The sequence below is a fragment of the Elaeis guineensis genome, chromosome 3, assembly GCF_000442705.2.
Source record: "Elaeis guineensis isolate ETL-2024a chromosome 3, EG11, whole genome shotgun sequence".
NCBI classification, from domain to species: Eukaryota; Viridiplantae; Streptophyta; class Magnoliopsida; order Arecales; family Arecaceae; genus Elaeis; species Elaeis guineensis.
In genome coordinates this window covers 7,503,847-7,524,915 of record NC_025995.2, presented here as the reverse complement: position 1 = coordinate 7,524,915, position 21,069 = coordinate 7,503,847, and the positions used below count along the sequence as shown (strand labels likewise).

At 40.7% G+C, this 21,069-nt stretch overlaps 1 long non-coding RNA gene across 1 annotated transcript in view; it reads right to left on the bottom strand.

Annotated features, from left to right (window-relative positions):
* The window catches only part of LOC109505634 (uncharacterized), a 48,027-nt gene extending 35,613 nt beyond the window's left edge, over positions 1 to 12,414 (bottom strand). The window contains exon 1 of the long non-coding RNA XR_002164224.3: positions 12,285 to 12,414. This is a non-coding gene — a long non-coding RNA (uncharacterized lncRNA). The remainder of the gene's footprint in view (positions 1 to 12,284) is intronic.
* Positions 12,415 to 21,069: the final 8,655 nt, after the last annotated feature.

The window sequence follows — 21,069 nt, the reverse complement described above, 5'->3', positions numbered from 1 at the left end:
CAGAAGCGAAAGTGCAAGATTTCGTCTGAAAATCGATCGTGTGCAGGTTCGGTTTGCCTAGAACCCTAATCACTGATAATGGACGGCAATTCGCGGGAGCAAAATTCACCGAATTCTGTGAAGATCTAAACATCTCCCACAACTTCACATCAGTAGCCCATCTCCAGACGAACGGCGAAGCTGAGGTGACTAACAGAATCTTTTTACAGAGGATTAAGACAAGGCTTGAAAAAGCAAAGGGAACTTGGGCGGACGAGCTTTATCATGTGCTATAGGCGTATCGAACTACCCAGAGGTTACCTACGGGGGAGACCCCCTTTGCTTTAGCCTTCGGTACGGAAGCCGTCATCCCGATCGAGCTTAAACTCCCGTCGGCACGAGTCGTGGCATTCGACGAACACCAAAATTCACAAAGTCTTAGAGCCAACCTCGATCTGCTGGAAGAAAGACGGAAGATCGCTCAGGTTCGAATGGCAGCCTACAGACAGAAAGTTGCTCGATATTACAATGCCCGGGTCAAGAACAAAGCCTTCAAAGCAGGAGATCTAGTACTTCGACGAGCTGCTGTCTCGCAACCTCAGGACCGGGGGAAACTCGCCCCAAACTGGGAAGGACCGTATGAAGTCAAAGAAGTAGCCCGGCCGGAAACTTATTATCTTAAGGAACTCGGAGGAGCCGACCTCCCGCGACCGTGGAACTCGAAAAACTTGCGGGTATACTACCAATGACTTCATTTTAATTGAAAATTGCATACCTGTATGTCTTTGAACAATTCGCACAAGCTGTGTCAGAAACGAAAGGGAAACGTCATCCCGACAAAGTCGAAGGCCCGGTTCCATTTAGACCGGATGGGGGGAGAGGCCTTACAACGCCCATATGTGCCCCCACAGCCCTGTTAGGGATAGGAGGAGAACCTCGCCCTAACTTGAGCAAAGTCAAAGGCCCGGTTCTATTTAGACCGGATGGGGGGAGAGGCCCTACAACGCCCATATGTGCCCCCACAGCCCTGTTAGGGACAGGAGGAGAACCTCGTCCTAACTTGAGCAAAGTCGAAGGTCCGGTTCTATTTAGACCGGATGGGGGGAGAGGCCTTACAACGCCCATATGTGCCCCCACAGCCCTGTTAGGGACAGGAGGAGAACCTCGCCCTAACTTGAGCAAAGTCGAAGGCCCGGTTCTATTTAGACCGGATGGGGGGAGAGGCCCTACAACGCCCATATGTGCCCCCACAGCCCTGTTAGGGACAGGAGGAGAACCTCGCCCTAACTTGAGCAAAGTCGAAGGCCCGGTTCTATTTAGACCGGATGGGGGGAGAGGTCCTACAACGCCCATATGTGCCCCCACAGCCCTGTTAGGGACAGGAGGAGAACCTCGCCCTAACTTGAGCAAAATCGAAGGCCCGGTTCCATTTAGATCGGATGGGGGGAGAGGTCTTACAGCGCCCTAATGTACCCCCACAGCCATGTCAGGAACAGGAGGAGGATCTCGTCCTGACATGAACAAAGTCAAAGGCCCGGTTCTTTTAAACCGGATGGGGGGAGAGGCCCTGCAACGCCCATATGCGCCCCCCAAGAGGAAAACCTTGCCCTAGCTTAAGCAACTTCGACCGGTGGTAAACCCAGTCCGGATTCCTACGGGAGCCGGGCTCCGTCGCCGACTTCGACTACAGGACAGCTCCGTTCGGACTCCTACGGGAGCCGGGCTCCGTCGCCGACATTGACTACATGACAGCTCCATCCGGATTCCTACGGGAGCCGGGCTCCGTCGCCGACTTCGACTACAGGATAGCTCCGTCCGGACTCCTACGGGAGCCGGGCTTCGTCGCCGACATGGACTACATGACAGCTCCGCCCGGACTCCTACGGGAGCCGGGCTTCGTCGCCGACATTGACTACATGACAGCTCCACCCGGATTCCTATGGGAGCCGGGCTCCGTCGCCGACATTGACTACATGACAGCTCCACCCGGATTCCTACAGGAGCCGGGCTCCGTCGCCAACCTCGACTGCCGGTAAGCTTCGTCCGGACTCTTACGGGAGCCGGACTCCGTCGACAACAGCAACTGCCGGTAAGCCTTGTCCGGACTCCTACGGGAGCTGGACTTCGCCTATGACTTTGATTGCAGGAAGACTTCGCCCGGACTCCTACGGGAGCCGGGCTCCATCCACGACGTCAAAGAAGACACCACCCGGACTCCTACGGGAGCCGGGCTCCACCCGCGATTCCAATCGCAGGAGGGTTCCGTCCGGACTCCCATGGGAGCCGAACTTCGCCTTGACTTCAGCGGAGAAGAATTCCAAGCAAAAAAGGAAAAGGGAAGCAATGGACCACAACAGCAATGATTGGAAAACAAACAGTGGCCAAGGCACAGGGAACCCTGCCACAGCAAGGATTGGGGCTCCCATCAGGAGTCCCATCTTTCAAGGAAGCTTTCGACGCGAAATAGGACAACTTCTTCAGGGTAACAGAAGCTTGGACCTCTGAGCCCGAGCTCTGAGGGGGACTCCAAGCCCGAACGGCCCCAGGTGAGCCTGCAACCACTGACGAAAAAGATGGGTTGATGCAATGGCAACCGGGTATCTTCGAATGGTGTAAAAGTCGAAAAAGAGCTCGGCAAATAACAACCCTACATGAATAAAAGAGGTCGTCGATGACCTTAAGACGACGTGAAAAAGAAAAGAAGAAAAGGAGGAAGAAAGAGGAAAGGAAAATGAAGAAGTTCGACAGACAACTATTCGATGCAAGATGCAGACAAGGTAACAAAATCTTCTTTTCATTTTTCAACTAACAAGATGTACGTTACAAGACCCGGTGAGTCAAGAAAAAAAAAAAAAGAGATATACATCATTGCAAGTCTCGCGAACACGGTTCGAAAAGGATATACCGGAGGCCGCTCCAAGCTGCAAACTCCTCTTCCCGTCTCTGTCCTTCTCAGCCGCGTTCTCCAGTGCGTGTAACGGACCTATCGGCTCTCGCCCCGCCTCGCTTCGCTCCATCTCCGAAGTCCCAACCCTAGGGAGAAAAGGGTGGGATAGATTCCCGGGGGTGGTAAGGGCAACGGCAGCAGTGACGAAGACCTGTTTCAAGAAGAGCCGGAGTCACCTTGGAGGCAACGGTGATGCCAGAGATATGCTCCATCTCCGAATGCTCCACGACAGCCGCCATCCGAAATGCTTCGGTAAGGTCGGCATGCGCTACTTCCACCGCCGCCGCAACGAGCTTTACTGCCCCACCGTCGACGCCGACCACTTCTGGTCCCTTGGCCCCGACGGCATCAAGGATCCCGCCACAGCTTGTGATGACAGCTCTGCTCTCTTGACCAGTATCACCCCGCCTTGCTACTCCAAAATTCTCGGGCAGAATACCTTTACCAGCGGCCCCCATTATCAAACCCCTGTTGTTGAAGGAATTCTTCCTTGAGCTCCCTTTGAAGCGACGGGGATCCTCAGCGGCCACTTGGTGACCGGAGAACTCACTAGCCGCTATTCTCCTCCTCGCCTTCCTCCAAGCCCTAGACATCCCTTCGAGGATGGCCTCCGGGGTGGAGGACATGACGTGGGAACCCCTCAGAGAAGAATCAAGGGGCTGAAGACGGCAAGGACCAGTGCGGAGGAAGTGGCTGAGTAGCTAGGCTCTCAGGCGAAAGAAAGGTGCCGTCCTATCGGCAGGATGAAGCCACGAAGCGAGAGTAGGGGGTTTAAATAACCGACAGATCTTCGATAGCGCAGTTATGGCGGCGGGTGTTCCTAGGCCAACTGGTGCGTGCCACGTGTCCCGCATGTCCCACTCGTCGCTATCGAGGATTGATTGTTCACAAATTTTCATAGCGCGGCGCTTGGGATCGCGTTTCGGCAGGAGTTCAAAAAAGACTCTTCAGGTCGCCTTAACCGGAAAAAGGGCTCCGACGTGCACACATTAAATGCCAAAATATCTGGGGACGGCAGTGCGCAGGCTTCGAGGGGACAGCTTCGACTGTGCCCATCTCTCTGTACTTTCTTCGTACGAAATTCAAACTCGAAAGTAGGGAGACTGGTGTTGGATATAAAATACCCCCAGCCGAAGTCCTCAACAGAATCAACGACTCCGCCCACGATGCCGACCTCAAAGGGAGACTCCGCCCGGGCTCCTACGGGAGCCGGGCTTCACCCTCGGCTCCAACGGCTGTAGACAGACTTCGTCCGGACTCCTACGGGAGCCGGACTCCGCCGACAACTTCGACCGCAAGTAGACTCCGCCCGGACTCCTACGGGAGCTGGGCTCCGTCCTCAACATCAACTGCTGGTAAGCCCCGTCCGGACTCCTACGGGAATCGGACCTCGCCTTTGACTTTAATTGCAGGAAGACTCCGCCCGGGCTCCTACGGGAGCCGGGCTTTTCCCTCGGCTCCAACGGCTGCAGACAGACTTCATCCGGACTCCTACGGGAGCCGGACTCCGCCAACAACTTCAACCACAAGCAGACTCCGTCCGGACTCCTACGAGAGCCGGACTCCGCCAACAACTTCAACCGCAAGCAGACTCCGTCCGGACTCCTACGGGAGCCGGACTCCGCCAACAACTTCAACCGCAAGCAGACTTCGTCCGGACTCCTACGGGAGCCGGACTCCGCCGATGACTTCAACCGCGAGTAGACTCCGCCCGGACTCCTACGGGAGCCGGGCTTCATCCTCAACCTCAACTGCCGGTCTGGACCCCCTGGCACGCCACGGTAACGGACAACACTACTCCACTCCCTGCGACGGACCCTACGCAGCTTCATTATTCTCTGGCAAGCCATATTAACGGCCACGATTCTGCTCCACTCCCTACGGCGGATCCTATGCGATTCCACCACTCCTTGACGAGTCACGACAGCGGATGTCGCTCCACTCCCCGTAACTGATTCCACGTGGCGAGCCACGGCGATAGCCACGATCCCACTCCACTACCCTCCGCAATAAATTCTTCCTGACTCTGGACGGCCCACTGCCAGACGGTTACGGATGTCGCTGTCAGGCTACAGCCCCCTCCGCCTATAAAAGGGATCCCAGATACGTTATTCTCTAAGCTCTCATTTTTTCATCTCAAAACTCTGCTAAATTCTCCGTTCGAGCACTCCATTCTTGTTGAGGTAGAGAACTGACTTGAGCGTCGGAGGGTCTTGCCGGAGCAACCCCACCTCCAGTTTAGACTTCCTTTGCAGGTCCCGGCGGCGACCGCGACTTTCCCGACTCCAGCTTCTCCGGCGCAAGCGGATTTTTGCACCAACACTATGAATTCAAATTTTCATTCTAATTTCGATTTTCATTCTGATTCCGATCACGAGCAAAGCATTTCGAGGGATTTGGCCATTTTGATTTTGATTTTAAGCCATTCCAATTTTCATTTCGATTTTGATTCCGGTCGTTAACCAAGCACCCCCTGAGTAGACTTTATCAGAGGAAGCCAAGTTCGAATATCGAGCAAAAGTTGAAGCTGAGTTCGCATAACACAAATCAAAGGTACAACCCTTTTGGATGCTTCATATTAATGGATCTTCTCATGCAAGAGGGTGTGAAGCTGGGCTAATCCTTGCCTACCCTAAGGACATCGTGGTCGAGTATGCCCTAAGGTATAACTTCAAAATCTCTAACAATGAAGAGGAATATGAAGCACTCATCATTGGATTAAGGTTTGGACAAGCCATAGGTGTAACCCGACTTAGGATCTATAGCACTTCACAAGTTGGTCATTAACCAAGTCTGAGGAGACTATGAAGCCTGAGACCCTATAATTGTGAAGTACTAAGATGAAAAGGATTTTCTTTGCCTTTGACAAGTTTGAAATCTTACTGATACATCAGGAAGAAAACACTAAGGTTTATGTGTTATCCAAGTTAGCTAGCTTAGAATGCTCCAATCTGAGTAGAACAACTTTATTTAAAGTACTTAATGAATCAAGCATTAATAAAAATCATGATCAAGTACTTTAAGTAGAGGATGAGCTGAGCTAGATAGGTCCGATCGTTAGTTATCTCAAGGAAGGAGAACTCCCCACCGATCAGAAGGAGGATCACAAACTCAATTATTATGCCACTCGATATACTCTGATTGGATGCCAACTATACAAGAGGTCCTTCACATTGCTATATCACAAATGCCTCCACCCTGTTGAAGCTAAGTATGCCCTCTGAGAAATCCATGAAAGCATATGTAGAAATCACTTAGGGGATAGGGCCCTAGCTTATAGTGTTGAGGTAAGGATAGTATTGACTCACACTATAGAAAAGCACCACTCAATTCATAAAGAAGTGTGATCAGTGCTAGAGACGTGTTGATATTCAGTATCAATTGTCTATAGAGTTAACTCCGATTAGCGCTCCATGGCCATTCACCCAATAGGGCATGGACATTCTTGGTCCCTTTCCACTAGCTACTGGGCACAAAAAGTTTCTTATCATTGCCATTAACTACTTCACAAAATAAGTCAACATAGAATTCTTAGCCTAGATCACTAAGTGCATGAAGCTTCATTTGGAAATCTATCATCTGTCGAGTTGAAATTCCTTGATTTTTCATCACCAACATGTAATATATAATTTAGAGAATTTTACTCTAAACTTGGCATCAACCATTGGTTCAACTCAGTCAGCTATCTCTAAACCAATGGAGAAGTTGAGATAACTAACTGTACTATTTTGCAAGGCTTCAAGACCAAGCTTGATTGAGCTAAAGCTCTTAGTTGATGAGCTAGCCAATGTTCTATGGGCCTATCACACAACTCATTGGACCCCAACTATAGAAAATCCTATCAATCTCTCCTTCGGCACTGAAGCCATCATACCCATAGAAATCGATATCCCATCCTACTAGGTGGAGGAATACAATGAGCAAGTTAATGTCGAGAATCTTCATGCCTACCTGGACCTACTGGATGAAGCCAAGGAATGAGCTTGGATCATGATGGCTGCCTATCAACAACAGGTGGCTCAATACTATGACTCTCCAATCAAAGCAAAGCTCTTCTAAAAAAGGGATCTCATCCTCTAAAAACCTGAGGTGGCCTGACAAGATGATTGCCAGAAGCTTGCACCCACTTGAGGGATCTTGTCTCCAACTCAGCGCATATCATCTCGAGCAACTCAATGGAACTCTAATACCTCAAACAATCTTAGTTGAGGTACCAGTAAGAGGTATAATTTGAGCCTTGTTTTATTATTGCTAATAATAAATGAAGTTGAGTAATGTAGGTCGAATATATTAACCACCGATCAAGAAATCTTAGAAAGCTACGGATGGAGTGAGTTCATCAAATATCTCTGATCAAGATTCCACTAGGCCTGGGTAAAAGCTGAAGCATCAACTCATAGATAAAATGATGGATGAGTCTCCCAAAAGACCACTGATGGTGCCGCACTTGAGCATCATAGGTCAGACGAGGCTCCCAAGAGACCACCAATCTATTATTCATGTGGGCCTAGCCAAGATACCAAATCATTGAATCATGAATGAAATATTGGATAAATCTCTTAAGAGACCATCAATAGTGCTGCACTCGAGCACTGTAGGTTAAGACAAGCTTCCCAAGAAGCTACTTGCTAAGAGCCAATGAAGACCTAATCAAGGCTAGGCTTGAACGGAAGGAAGCATTCTCAACTTAATCATCTGGGTACTGGCTATCCAAAAAATCCAATTGATAGAAGAACTAATGAGCCAAATAATCTATTTTTTTCAAGCAAGAGAAACCATCACCAGGATGAAGAAGTGAACTTTGAATAAAATAATTGAAGATTTGGTGAGGGGAACTAGGGATAAGAAGTCAAACTCCAACCAAATGCTTGGACAACCAAATGACCCACCTCTTTAGATGAAGGAACAAGGAACCAAGATTAGAAGCCGAGCTACACCACAGCTACAAAGTGGGCATGATCCACCAACTAGAGATCAACCACAAATAGAGAGCAAGGGTTTGAACTAATCACAAGTGCACTATAGAAAATCTGCTCAGAAGTTTGAACAGGGACTCTAAATACTCTGACCTCCAAAGTATGAGCAACATGACTATGCCTAAAAGATCCAAGTCTACAAACTCAGCAAAGCGAAACTAAGAATGAAGGCAATGCACCTACATCACCTAGACAATTCGTATCTCGGCCTCCGACACATTGGCAAAAATGAATGATAGCTGCCAAGGTAGCCTGATTAGTGCTTAAGCCATTCAAGCGCATGAAAATAAGCTACAAAACTTACTACTGCCAAAATGTCATGGCAAACAAAATAGGAGATGTAGACAAAAAATGCTTTCATTAATATTTGAAAGCCATAGGGCAAAAGTACCTTGACAACCAAGTAGTACAAGCATGAAGAAGATCCAATTGTAGTAGGTCTTATAGGGTTGATGACCACCGAGAAGGTCAAGCTCACTGGGATAGATAACTCTAGCTAGGTCATGTGGCCTAGAAAGATGTACACCAATTCTTATTACTCGAGACTTGGTGAAGGGACCTTATTAGTTAGGGGAACGTCAAAAGTAGACAAAGAAAGAATGAGGGCATCTCCATCCCACTATACCCACTCAATGGTACTCTCCTCTCATTTTATAGCCTTGGCTTACTATTCTTCCTCCTCAGTCTCCATTTCATTGCCCTAATGTAGGATAAGGCGGCTAATGTCAAACTTGGGGAAGCATCCCATTCTCTACTGCTAGCAGTCATAGAAGCCGGTAAAGTAGGAGTCAGTAGAAGCAGAAGCAAGGTCCTTCTAAAAACCTTGGGAGGCCTTGTACGCATCTATAGCTCGAAGGACTTTTTCATCATTCAAAGCTGCCATTACTTAGCTACCTTCTACTCCTTGGCCTCGATAGCCCCAAGCTGAGCTGCCTCATATCGAGCCTTCAAGTTCTTCATCTTTATGATGATGGCTTCAACTTGACCCCCAGCTCATCCATTTCATTCTTAGCCTCATCTAGCTCCTGCTGCACCTCTGGTCATGCTATTGGAGCTAGTAGTATCACTTATGAAGGAGCACCATATGAGTAGTGCTTTGAAAGGAAAGACTAGTTGTCAGCAATAAATTACCTTAGCAGAAGATCTATATGATACAAGAAGTTGCTCACCTCAACAATTGCTTGGTAAGCCCCACCAAAAAGGATCCCTGCATTCCCATCCTCAAGCTTCTTCCAGTCCATGGGAAAAATAAGTCCCCCTATAAACTTTCAAGCCACCTTTGGCTCCAACACGGCTGAGGCAGAGGTCTTCATGGCTCAATTAGGGCAAGAGACTTCCTGCTCAAGGGTGGAATGTAGTAAAGGCATCAGTGCCATAAGAGGTGCAGACTAAAAAGTTGCTAGAATCTCTACCTCTAAATCACTCAAGAGGCCTTAGAAGGAGCTCCACTGACTTAGGGGGCTAAGGCAGTTGTATTTGCACCCAAACCCAGGCAAGAAAGTGAGATCTCGCACAGCCTCTTTAGAAGTGAATGCGAGATATCCTCCAACGCCACCTTACGCTGGGTGATTGCCGCCTACCTCACCAATGCTTTGTTGAGCATATATGCAAAGACAAAAATAAGTCAAGAAAAATTAGTAGGCATATAAAGAATAAAAAATGGAAGAGCTCTTATGCTAAGACTGAGTAGGGCTTATCCCGACAAATGACCAAGGTTTGCTCAACCAATAGCTCCGAAATAGGAGTTTTGATACTGCACAAAGAATCCAAGATCTACTGCTTGATGTTGGAGAGAGTAGGGACTCTATTCATGTTTTTCTTGGGGATGCCCTAGAAGGTGTTAAACCCAAGGATTGCTTGGAGAAAATATAAAAGAAGCTATGCTTCCAACTATGAACAGAAGAAGAATTACCCTAAATCATCCGGAACCCCTTCTGACCCAAGATGTACTATCAATTTCATTTGGTAGGATGTTCCTTAAGGATGTAACATGCATGGAACAACTCAACAGTGAGCTATATACCATGTAGGGATAGAAGAGACAAAAATCTAATAATGATCCACCATATGTTGGGAACCAACTAGATGGGCACTAATTATCGAAAATTATTGAGAAGAAGGATAACAAAAGAGGGAGGAGGGAGCTTCAATCTAGTCTTTAGAGTCTCCTCATAAAGACTAACCTAGGCAGGATAACAGGCATTAGCCCTCTCTTTATCTCCCAGGCAACCTAAACGAGAAACCTAAAGTCTTTTCGGAACCAGTCCAAATTGTATTGATCCAAAATGCACTCAGCTTTCGATGCAGCTCAACCAAATCTATCGAAATGCTAGAATGTAGCCATCTGAGTTAACTAACTAGTGGGATGCTTGCTCTTGAAAGAAGCAACCATGGCAGCAAAAAATAGATGAAGAGGGAGAAAAAGGCGAAGCCAACTTATAATAGTTCACTGGACAAAGGATAATCGATGGAAGGATGCCAGAGAAAAGATGGAGAAAGAAAGAAGACAAAGGATTATATTTTGCACTTGATCGGGAGCTCCAAGAGACAGAAGGGCAATTGCAAAGTGGAAGGAACCACCTCAGCTTTCCACCCCTTGTAATGAGCCTCGAACATTGCTGATCTCATTACCTCTCCTCTCATCCACTCATTTGCTACCACATATAAGCTCAGCATTCAGGGGTTGTAGGCTCCTATAGGTTGACCTTTTCTGAACCCCAAGATGGAATGATGGCAGTGGCAACAATCCGATCTATATGCGTGATGCTTTAGAAATGAAACCAACTCTACAGTAATCGTTCCTATCATTAGACAAACTTTCCAAAGAGACCCAAGGCTGATCTAACAGCAAGCATTCAGCTTAGCTAGCTCTTATTGGACAAATGATGTAACTACTTCCTTTTTTTGAGTCGAGCAAGTACAACTCAGGCCTAGAAGTGGGGGATAAGTGATATGGCTTAGAGTTACCATCCCTAAAATCTCATCTGATAGCTTAATGTGCCAAATCAATGATACATATGCAGTGACATCAATTGCTGGTCAATTCTCCAAATCATTAGCAATTGATTACAACTTAATACTATCTCAATCTATCCAGAAAGTTATATCATAACCAACCATAAGATAAGGAAAGTGCTCAATCACAGTGCAATTGGAAAGGAATATCCCTACTACCCCGATCGACAAATAAAGAAATAGCTCAACTGCTTGTATGTGAATCTCATGACTTTAATCATACAAATTCGCATCCTCATCTCTATAAATCTAAGCATAAGGATCCCCAAGTACGGTGAAGGAAACTTCCAACACTATACTCACAAAATTCTCTTTTTCATCTCTCCTATTTCCTCTTAAAAGTTTATCTAGACTTAAGTATCAGGATCTCTGCCAGATATAATCCGACGATCTCTTAATTATTTTTTATGATTGCAGATCAACTTCAGTGCCGTGTTGCACTCTTTTAGGGGTGAAAGTGGTATGGATATTATCCATGCAGATCTATTTTCGTATCTGAATCAATTCAGATATGGACAAAAATTTGAGGATCCGACTAATTCTATATCCGTATCCATATCTACATCAGTCAAAGAAAAATAGATATGGATATAAATAGAACTATCTGATCCATATCCGAATATTCGAATCTGTATGTAATTTATAAAATTTTATATAGCACTTATTAATTTTTAAAAAAATATATACCATCATATAAACATATTATTAGCTTGATTTATCATCTATTTAATAATATCTTTGATTCTGTAGTCAGAAAGTTTAATTATCTAAACTATATCTGTAATTACATCCATTATTTCAGTATTCGAATTGTATTCATATCCGTTTAAAATAAATATGGATATGAATTTTCGCATCCAAATAATATCTATATCTGTATTTGTATTCATCAAATAAAATAAATATGGATATGGATATGGATATACTGATATCCGATACACTCTTCTAAGTCTATAGAGTAGAGAAGCTCATTTATCCATCTATTGAGTCGGATTTTGAGTTATCCACCTATTGAGTTGGATTTTGAGTGGCAACAATATGTATGTAGGTGTGTGTGAATCTAAAAGAAAATTGTCAGATACTCATCCATTATCATGCTAATGTGGTGCTAATATAAGACGTCACGATTGGACCAACCTTGGTGAATCCTACTAATATCATATATTGCACTGATCTATTCATGCCACATATCACCGACATACAAAAAAATATTGCTAGGTATCCCATAACATTGCTTGTAAAATAAGAGAACCATAAGCCCCGTCTTTTCATGTATGCACTTACTAGTCCTAGTACAGACTAATGAAGGAAATTTTACAGATAAATATTGTATAGTATTATTCTGATATAAACTGTTTGACGCGCACCTGAGACCAAAATCATCGGACATGGATCGATTCTGGCAAGAGCTGCGTATGCGGAGGACTATCAAGTCTCATGCCGTCGTCTGCCGCTGCCGCCGATCACCGAGCTGCTTCGGAAACGTGGCCTCGCAGAGCGGGTGATTCCAAGCAACGGGTAGGCAACAACCATCGCACATTTAAAAAAGAAACAAACTACTTGGACTGGCGTTTCCTCGAGTCAAAGTCGTCACAAAGTCAGTCCACTCCGTCTATTTGTTGGAGATAAGCCCAGCTTGCATTTTCTCGGTCACCTTCCCCTACTGAGAGTGATAGCTATTGGGTGCCCCCATTGGTTCATTATTTTTTTTCTATGTATCATTTCTGTTTTCCATGCACAGTCTAAATACCTTAAACAAATGGCTCAAATTTAATATGGATATTATTTAATTCCTTATTGACCGATTGTATCATTCTCAATCCACATAAATAATTTTTTAAATTATTTTTCAATACATAAAAAAATATAAATAAATTATTTTTTTATTTAAATATTACTTGAGAAATACTTATCTAGATTCTGAATGAATCTTTTATCCTCGAAAGAACGGCCCTTAAATATCCAGCCCCATTCCAGCCCCTCCTCACTCTGAAATTCCAATTCTACCCTTTCCCATCCACCCCGTTGTCCGCTTAAAAAAAAATTTCTAATCTCAGGTGCTCAACTTCCACATCCCATCCCTTCTCATTTGACAGTAGCTTCTCTTTCCTTTTCTTTTTTTTTTTTTTTAACAGGAAAAAAAGGCTAGGCCACCTGATTTGATTAAGAATGAGAAAAAAATGTACGAAAATAGAAGGATGTAGAGAGAAAAAGTATGAAAATAGTTGCAATGATTTCCATATGATAATGAAACGCAGTCAGTCTCCAGCTGATTTAGAGGGAGGTAATCAGAGGAGCAAAGATACTAAAAGAACGTATAAAAGGATTTGAAGCAAGTCTAATGAGGTAACAAAACACGGGCTTCCAAATTAGCAGCAAGAGCACGAAAACTCCAGCAGAATCACTAGGTGCAATAACACAAATCATATTTGTTAGCAGCAATTATACCAACGCAGCAATCTACTTCATGACGGGGAATTGTTTTCACTTGTTTGGGAAAGGGAAAGGATAAATCTCTTCGTCGAGGGTTTCATCTTTGCTCTCCTTTGTGGTGTGGTTGTTGGGGGGGGGGGGTGGGGGGGGTGGTGTATATGGGGTTCTTTGCTGCTGTGAGGGTTCTTTGCTGAAATCCAGCTGCTCTTGGTCTCAGGTCATCCAGAGGCCTCGGAAAATTCCATGGACCACGTCTCGTCCCTCTGATGATGATATTTCGGCTCTTCAACAATGATTTTCATAGGTTGTTGCTTTCTTGGATGAAGATCTGCATCTCGCATGTTCAAAGTGGCAATACGCTCCTTTAAGTGGTTTCCATTTACACTTTATTCAAAGAGAAATTAAACTCCATTGGGGGTTGGAGACTAATCTCTAAGTTGTTCCTCTTTCTTGCTGTTTAATCTTCAATTGGAAGAAATTCGTGAATGCGTGATGACCAAAGGACTTTGATGTTGATGTGGCTCACACAGATATGCATCGAGATTTATTTTACATATTTTAATTGATTCAAATTTTTATTAAAATAAATTTTTAATAAAGAGATATTATATTTATTGGTTTGATAAAATTGAATTCCATATAATTATTATAGATAATGCCTATCTTTTAATTTTTGTGATTGATACTGTCCTTGATGGATGAAGCATATTATAATTTCTACTCATCCGAGAATTTGTAAGATCCTTTCCATCGAATATATTTGGATTAGGATTAGAAAAATCAAAAAGCTGCTCGACATAGCGAGGAGCATCCAAGAATATTAGTTCTCTTGTGGTATAGGTTGCAGGTCGCTTGTGATACAGATTGCAGGTCGTTGCAGGCTTTAGATTATTGACCTGTTTAGGTTTGAATAATGGCTGGAGGTATATTTTCATTAAGATTTTCTACAGTCAGTGGTATCAGAGCAACCTCTATGTTATTTTATTCAGTTCATTGATCTTATTGCTATACAAAAAAATTTAATATATTATATTTTTTATTTATTTTTGCTATATTAGAGATTATTTAATTATTATTATGAATAAAATAAAGAAGAAAAGGATCACCATTTCTGCTTTCGACACCCAAAGGGATGAAGTTGATGGCGAATCTTGAAGCCACAATGTTGGATATAAATCAGACAGGCCACCTGGTCGGTCTTGTGATTAGAGTCATTGAGTTCTGGATTCGTTACTCTATAACAATTTGTGTTTTTATTTATTTATTTTTGGGCTAGGTTTACCTTTGAATAGATAAATAAATAAATAAATTGGGTTCTTAAAGATAAGGAGAAAAGGCTGATGGTGGATCTCCTGCAACTGCCCTCCCTCCTCCATTCATGATGGTTGGACTCCAGTCGATCACCGACAACCATCATGCTATGCTGCCCTGCTGGTCTCCGATCTCTGATGACTGCCGTGTAACCATAAAAAAAAAAAAAAAGAGAAAAAGAGGAAGGAATAAGGCCAATCGTGTGTGCTTCTCCTCTCATCACGGTGGCTGGATTTCCATGCTATCACTGGCATCCTCATTTGATGAGGATGGCCAGACCTCCGACCTGCATCCGGTAGCCACCACAGTTGCTGGCAGCCACCCAAAGTAAAGAAAACAAAAAAATGGGAGAAAGGAGGAAGCCACCGAATCTTGTTCAACGGTGGTTATCCCTCTTGATTGGACTTTTCGATGGCCATTGATTGAATTTTTGGGAAAAAGAGCTATGGTTTTTGAATCCTCTCTCACCGATCACCCATCTAAAAAAATGACCTATCACCAGTACACCAACACTCTTAGGCCAACCACCGGTGGTTGAGAGCCACCCCGTGCCTCACCGACAGTGGATTTAGAGCAATCAATCGACGACAAAGAAGGGATTTAGGGGTTTTTGATTGTAATCAGGAAAAAAAAATCAAGGAGGAAGGAGATGGGCCTAACAGGTTTGGGTTTTGGGTTGGGACCCAAACTCAAAATCCGACATGAACCCATTTATTTCAAAGAGGATATTTGCACTTAGGCCCTTGACAAAGTCTATATTCAATTGAAGCCCTTTCAATTTATTGAAATAGATCGGTGTAATTTAGTTTAGAAATTTTTATAATTTAGTCCATGATAAAGTAATTAATTCTATAAAGATCCTTAGAAATTATATTTTGATCTCTGTAATAGAGTTTATTATATAAAGACTTTTGGATATTATTTAGTCCTGTAATAAATATAATTATATAAATATTCATTGATAATTATGATGGGATCCTTGCTATATGGATTTATTATATAAAAATATAAATTTTCATATTATATAGTTAATTTATGTACTATTTGATTTGTTAATATCCAAATAAAAAATTACAGACCTATTATCATATTGATGATGATGTATTTAATGCCATATAAAGTAATGGGTCTATTATGTTCAGGAGTAGTCACAACATCCTAGATATAGTAAAACCATATAAAGACTATAAACTAAAGAATAATGGCATGTGAATAAAATTATAATTAAGTAATAAAAATAATTAATTTTATCTATAGAGAATAATTATTTTTATGATTTAATTAAAATAAAATAAAATTTTAGGTATTGAGGATAGAATTTTTTCTAGACCTATAGGTATGAAAATTTATTATTTTTTGATACCTATATTGCTGGTCTTATTAATAAAGTATTAGTAAATTCTATGGGTGATGCACCTCTGCCTATAGAAAGATTAGAATTTACTACTAAAATAATATGATTATTTCAGATTATAGTTTAATTAATCTTATTATTTAATGATATCATGAGCATGTATTATTTATAGTATTAATTTCTATAATTAATGATAGTAGCATAGAAAATTTTTTTCTTAATAGATTGAATTTTTTGAAATAGAAAGAGAAAAATAGAGCTTACATTAGGATGTGCTGATTTTGATCTGATATTTTGAGTGAATAAATTTTTATCACTTATAGATGAAAGTACATCAAAATAAAAGAGTATTTTAAAAAATGAGAGCGATCTAATCGATTCACTTTGCTCTACAAGAAATCTAATATAGCACAATAAGAGATTCATCCCTTCATATAATAAGACATGTATTTTCTTGGATGATATAGACCAAAAATTAGTAAGCTTTGATAAGGCAAAGGCAGGCATCCGTGAGTGTATCGAAGTACAGTAATCTGATATTAATGTTTTTATATCAGATACACTTTGGTCCACTTTATTGTCACTTCTTTTCCATTAGAGTATGATCTCTTTAAGATCTCCTATAAGTATAGACAACGAGGATTGAATAGTTAGTAGATTACTGACCAAATATATGCAAATGGAGAAAAGAGATTAAGAGAAGGAGAAGGTGGAGAGCATGAACTTTGCTTTACATCAAGTTAGTAGAAAAGTAGATAAAGAAAATAATGTACCTAATGTAATTGGAAAAAAGCATTTATTGTGACATTAGGTGAATCCATTAATAAGATTGTCAAATGCTTCTTCTGTAAAAGAAAGGGATATCTAAAGAAAACTGCATGAAGTATAAAAAGTCATTGCAAAAAAGAAATATCCTTTACTCTTGTGTATGTTTTGAATCCAATTGAGTAAACGTTCTTAGTTCTACCTAATGCATTTATACACATTGCCAACAACTTATAGGGCTTTTTATTAAGAAGGTCTCTAACTGAAAGTGAACAATCTATTTTCATTAGGAATCAAACACGTTCATTTACTGAGGCAGTTGGATACTACAAGATAGTCTTAGATCCTGGAGTATGTTTTCATTTTAAAAAATTCTTCTATGTTATGACATCGGAGAGTGGGATAAATCTCTGAAGAAAGAGTCATAAGGCTAATGAAGTAGAGGATCTTAGGATCATTAAACTTCATTGATTCTATGACATATATTGATTGCATAAAGGCAAAATAGACATACACATTTAAGAACGGTGCTGGGTAGATTAAAGAAAATTTAGAAATCATTTACACAACTATTGCATGCAAACCTTTTCCAATATCTAAGAGGTGAAAAGTATTTCGTCACACTCATTCAGGACTATTCATAGTATATGTATCTATATCTTCTATTTGATAAAGCTGATAAGTTTGAGGCCTTTAAGAAATTTGAAATAAAGATAGAGAGATAATCAGAAAAAATGATTCAAGTAGTCAGATCCGATAAAATAATGAGTACTATGGTAAACATAGAGAGATGGGATAAAAGTCAAGACCATTAGCAAAGTTTCTAAAGGAATAAAGCATTATATTACATAATGTCAAAGCACATCAGATTAAAATGGTGTCATTGAAAGAAGGAATATGATGTTTAAAGAAATAATTCAGATTATGATAAGTTATTCTACCTATTAACTTGTGGGATGAGGATATAAAGATAATTGTACATATCTTGATAAGATCTCTACTAAGGCCGTTCAAAAGACTCCTCATGAGTTATAGACTGATAGAAAACTTATTTTAGAATATATGCATATATAAAGTTGTCCAACCGAAGTCAAGATTTATAACCTATAAGAAAAGATGTTTGATCTCAGAACGATTAATGATTTCTTCATTGATTATCCAGAGAGATTAAAAAGAGTAGAGATTTTATTATCCATCTCATATACTATAGACAGTAAAAACTAATAAAGCAAGATTTTTAGATGATGACATGTTTAATGAGAATGGAGAACCTCAAGATATTGTCTTTGAGGAAATACTAGACCTCTAAAATAGACTAAAGTGATGAATCCTATTGTTTGCTCTTGGGATAACATTCAGGAGGGATCATCAGTTCATCAAATTCTACTCCATAAGGTTTTTATTACCAAAAAGGTAACTATCTAATCGCCACCATAAGTGGATCATGAGACAATTCTTTGAAGATCTATTAGAATAAGATTATGTGATATATTTGATAGATATGGTTGAAAAAGATATGACCTTGAGATATTCTTATAAGCGATAAAAAGTGAGAACTTCTTATAGTGGTTGGATGCCATAAAAAAAATAAGAGCTGGGTTTTATGGATAACAACCATATCTGAAAATAAATTAACCCATCTGAAAAATATGACTAATAGGTTGCAAAAGGATCTATATGACTAAAAGAAATTCCAATGAAAAGGTCAAATGGTATAAAGTCAAACTTGTGGCAAAGGAGTTTACAAAAAAGGAATGCATTAACTATTCTTTTTTTAAGATTGTTATGGACTTAGTAGCTTAGTTTTAACTTAGAGCTACATTGGATAGATGTGAGAACGGCCTTTTTTAATAGTGATCTAAAAGAAGGGATCTATATGAAACAATGCAAAGGTTTTTGTGATCAGTGGATGAGTATATATGATATGCAGATTCAAAAAATTTAGCTATAGACATAAACAAGCTTCCACATAATAGTATCTTGAATTTAATGAGATAATCATTTTCTTTGGGCTTAAAGAAAATATTATTGATTAATATATAGATCCCAAGATTAGTAAAAGTAAATTCATAATTTCAGCATTATGTGAATAACATTCTGCTTGCTAATAGTGATTTTAGTCTACTAAGAAAATCAAATAGTTTCTGTCCCAATATTTTGAGAAGAAAGAAATGGGTGAACCCACTTATGTTATCGGCATTTAGATTCATAGACATAGATTTTTAGGACTACTTGGAGTATCTTAGCGGGCTTACATATCTATAGTATTAAATTTAGGATGATAAATATTCCTCTGGGAGTGCTCATATTGTAAAGGATGATAAATTTAATAAAGCTCGATATCGAATAATTAAGATAAAGATAGAGAAAATAAGGCTCATAACCTATGCATCTGACGTTGGGAGTCTATGCGCATGTTTGTATGCATCCATATATTGCTTTGTTTCATCGATGCTTGGACACAACATGATCCAGGAATGGAGTATAGGAAAATAGCAAAGAAAGTCATGCATTACTTATAGGGTATAAAAATTTACATGCTCACATACAGGCAATCTGATCATCATAAAATAATAAGCTACTAGGATTCATACTTTGCTAGATGCACAAATGGCAGGAAGTCTATTACTGATATATCTTTCTACTTACAGAAGATACTATATCATAGATATATATAAAAAAAGGTTCTCTTTACTACATCCACTATGGAAGCAAAATATGTAGCCTATATGAGATTTCCTCATAAGTTATAAGATTATGAAATTTTATCACAGGACTTAGAGCTATTGACACTATTAGTAGATCGATAAAGATATACTATGATAATTCTGCAATAAGATTCTCTAACAATACGAAGAGAATAAGCACTTGCAAGCATATCGATATCAAATATTTTGCTCTTCGTGAAAGGCTAAAGGAAATATAGTGTCTATGGAATATATTAAAGAACAGCTGATAATTGCAAATCCGCTGACTAAAAATTCATTCTTAAGATTTTGAGGATCAGATGGATCATATGAGATGCAACTTATTTTGTGATATGTATTAGACACTATGTATAAAGTCATCATATTGGGTTTTATGATAAAGTTTAGTTTATTTTATGCTGATCAGTTGTTTACCATATGATATAAAGATGACCAAGAAATAAACATAAAGTTTTGTCTACTCATAAAGTAAAATTTCACATAAAAAACTTGATTATAAAGTGTCATTAGTGTTGTGATACATAAAAGGTTATGTGTTGATTAATAACATATTTGCCATCATGATTCATACTAATGATTATTTTGTAATCAAGTATACAGTACTATGAAAAAATTAAATTTCTTTTAAATGTGGCCACATTAATTTTTTTTTTAATTATCAGATCTAGATAAGATTTTATTAAATATTTTTTAAATACTTTAAATAATTAAAATAAAGATGCCTGTGTTAGGTTAGGGCAAGTGGGAGAATGTTGTAATTTATCAGATTAATCCCATTCGAATGTGGCCTATACTAATATGCATCGAAATTTATTTTATATATTTTAATTGATCTGGACTCTAACTAAAGATAAATCTCTAATAAAGAAATAAGGATATATTTGATTGTTTGATGAAGTTGAGCTGTATGCAACCATTGTGGATAACGTCCATCTTCTAATATTTTTAACTGATTCAGATACTGTCTCTGATGGATAAGATACATTATAAAAGGCCTTCTACGAACTTGGTCTCCTACTCTTTCAAGAGTTTGTGAGATTCTCTCCATTGGGCATACTCGGATTAGGATTAGGAAAACTAAGGTGCTGCTCGACGATAGTGAGGATCATCCAGGATTGGTTCTCTTGTGGTGTAGGTTGCAAGTCGCTTGTGGTGTAGGTTGTAGGTCATTGTAGGCTTTAGATCATTGACTTGTTTGGATTTGAACAACAATGACAAGAGGCACGATTATTTCCATATTCAAGATTAAGATTTTCTATATTTGGTCCTTGGCCGGCCAATTGATGGCTTTTGAACCTTGGAAGCCAAACTTTAAAACCAAGCTGAGATCCTCTAAATCGAATTGTGGTTCAGTTAAGGGTGCCCGATCTTCCAATTGAATTGTATAACTGAAACAAGATTCTTTGTATCGCATCTGAAGCAGGGTCTCCAGTGTTTTCGGATGATTGCACCCAAGCCACTGCTCGAGCTAGCAAGGTTTGCTAGGATATTAGTGTTAAGATCAATCTATATAAACCTATCTGTCCGGAGTAGACCTTAGCATTAAAGGGAGAATTGCCTGTCAGGAGTTTGTTTATGAAG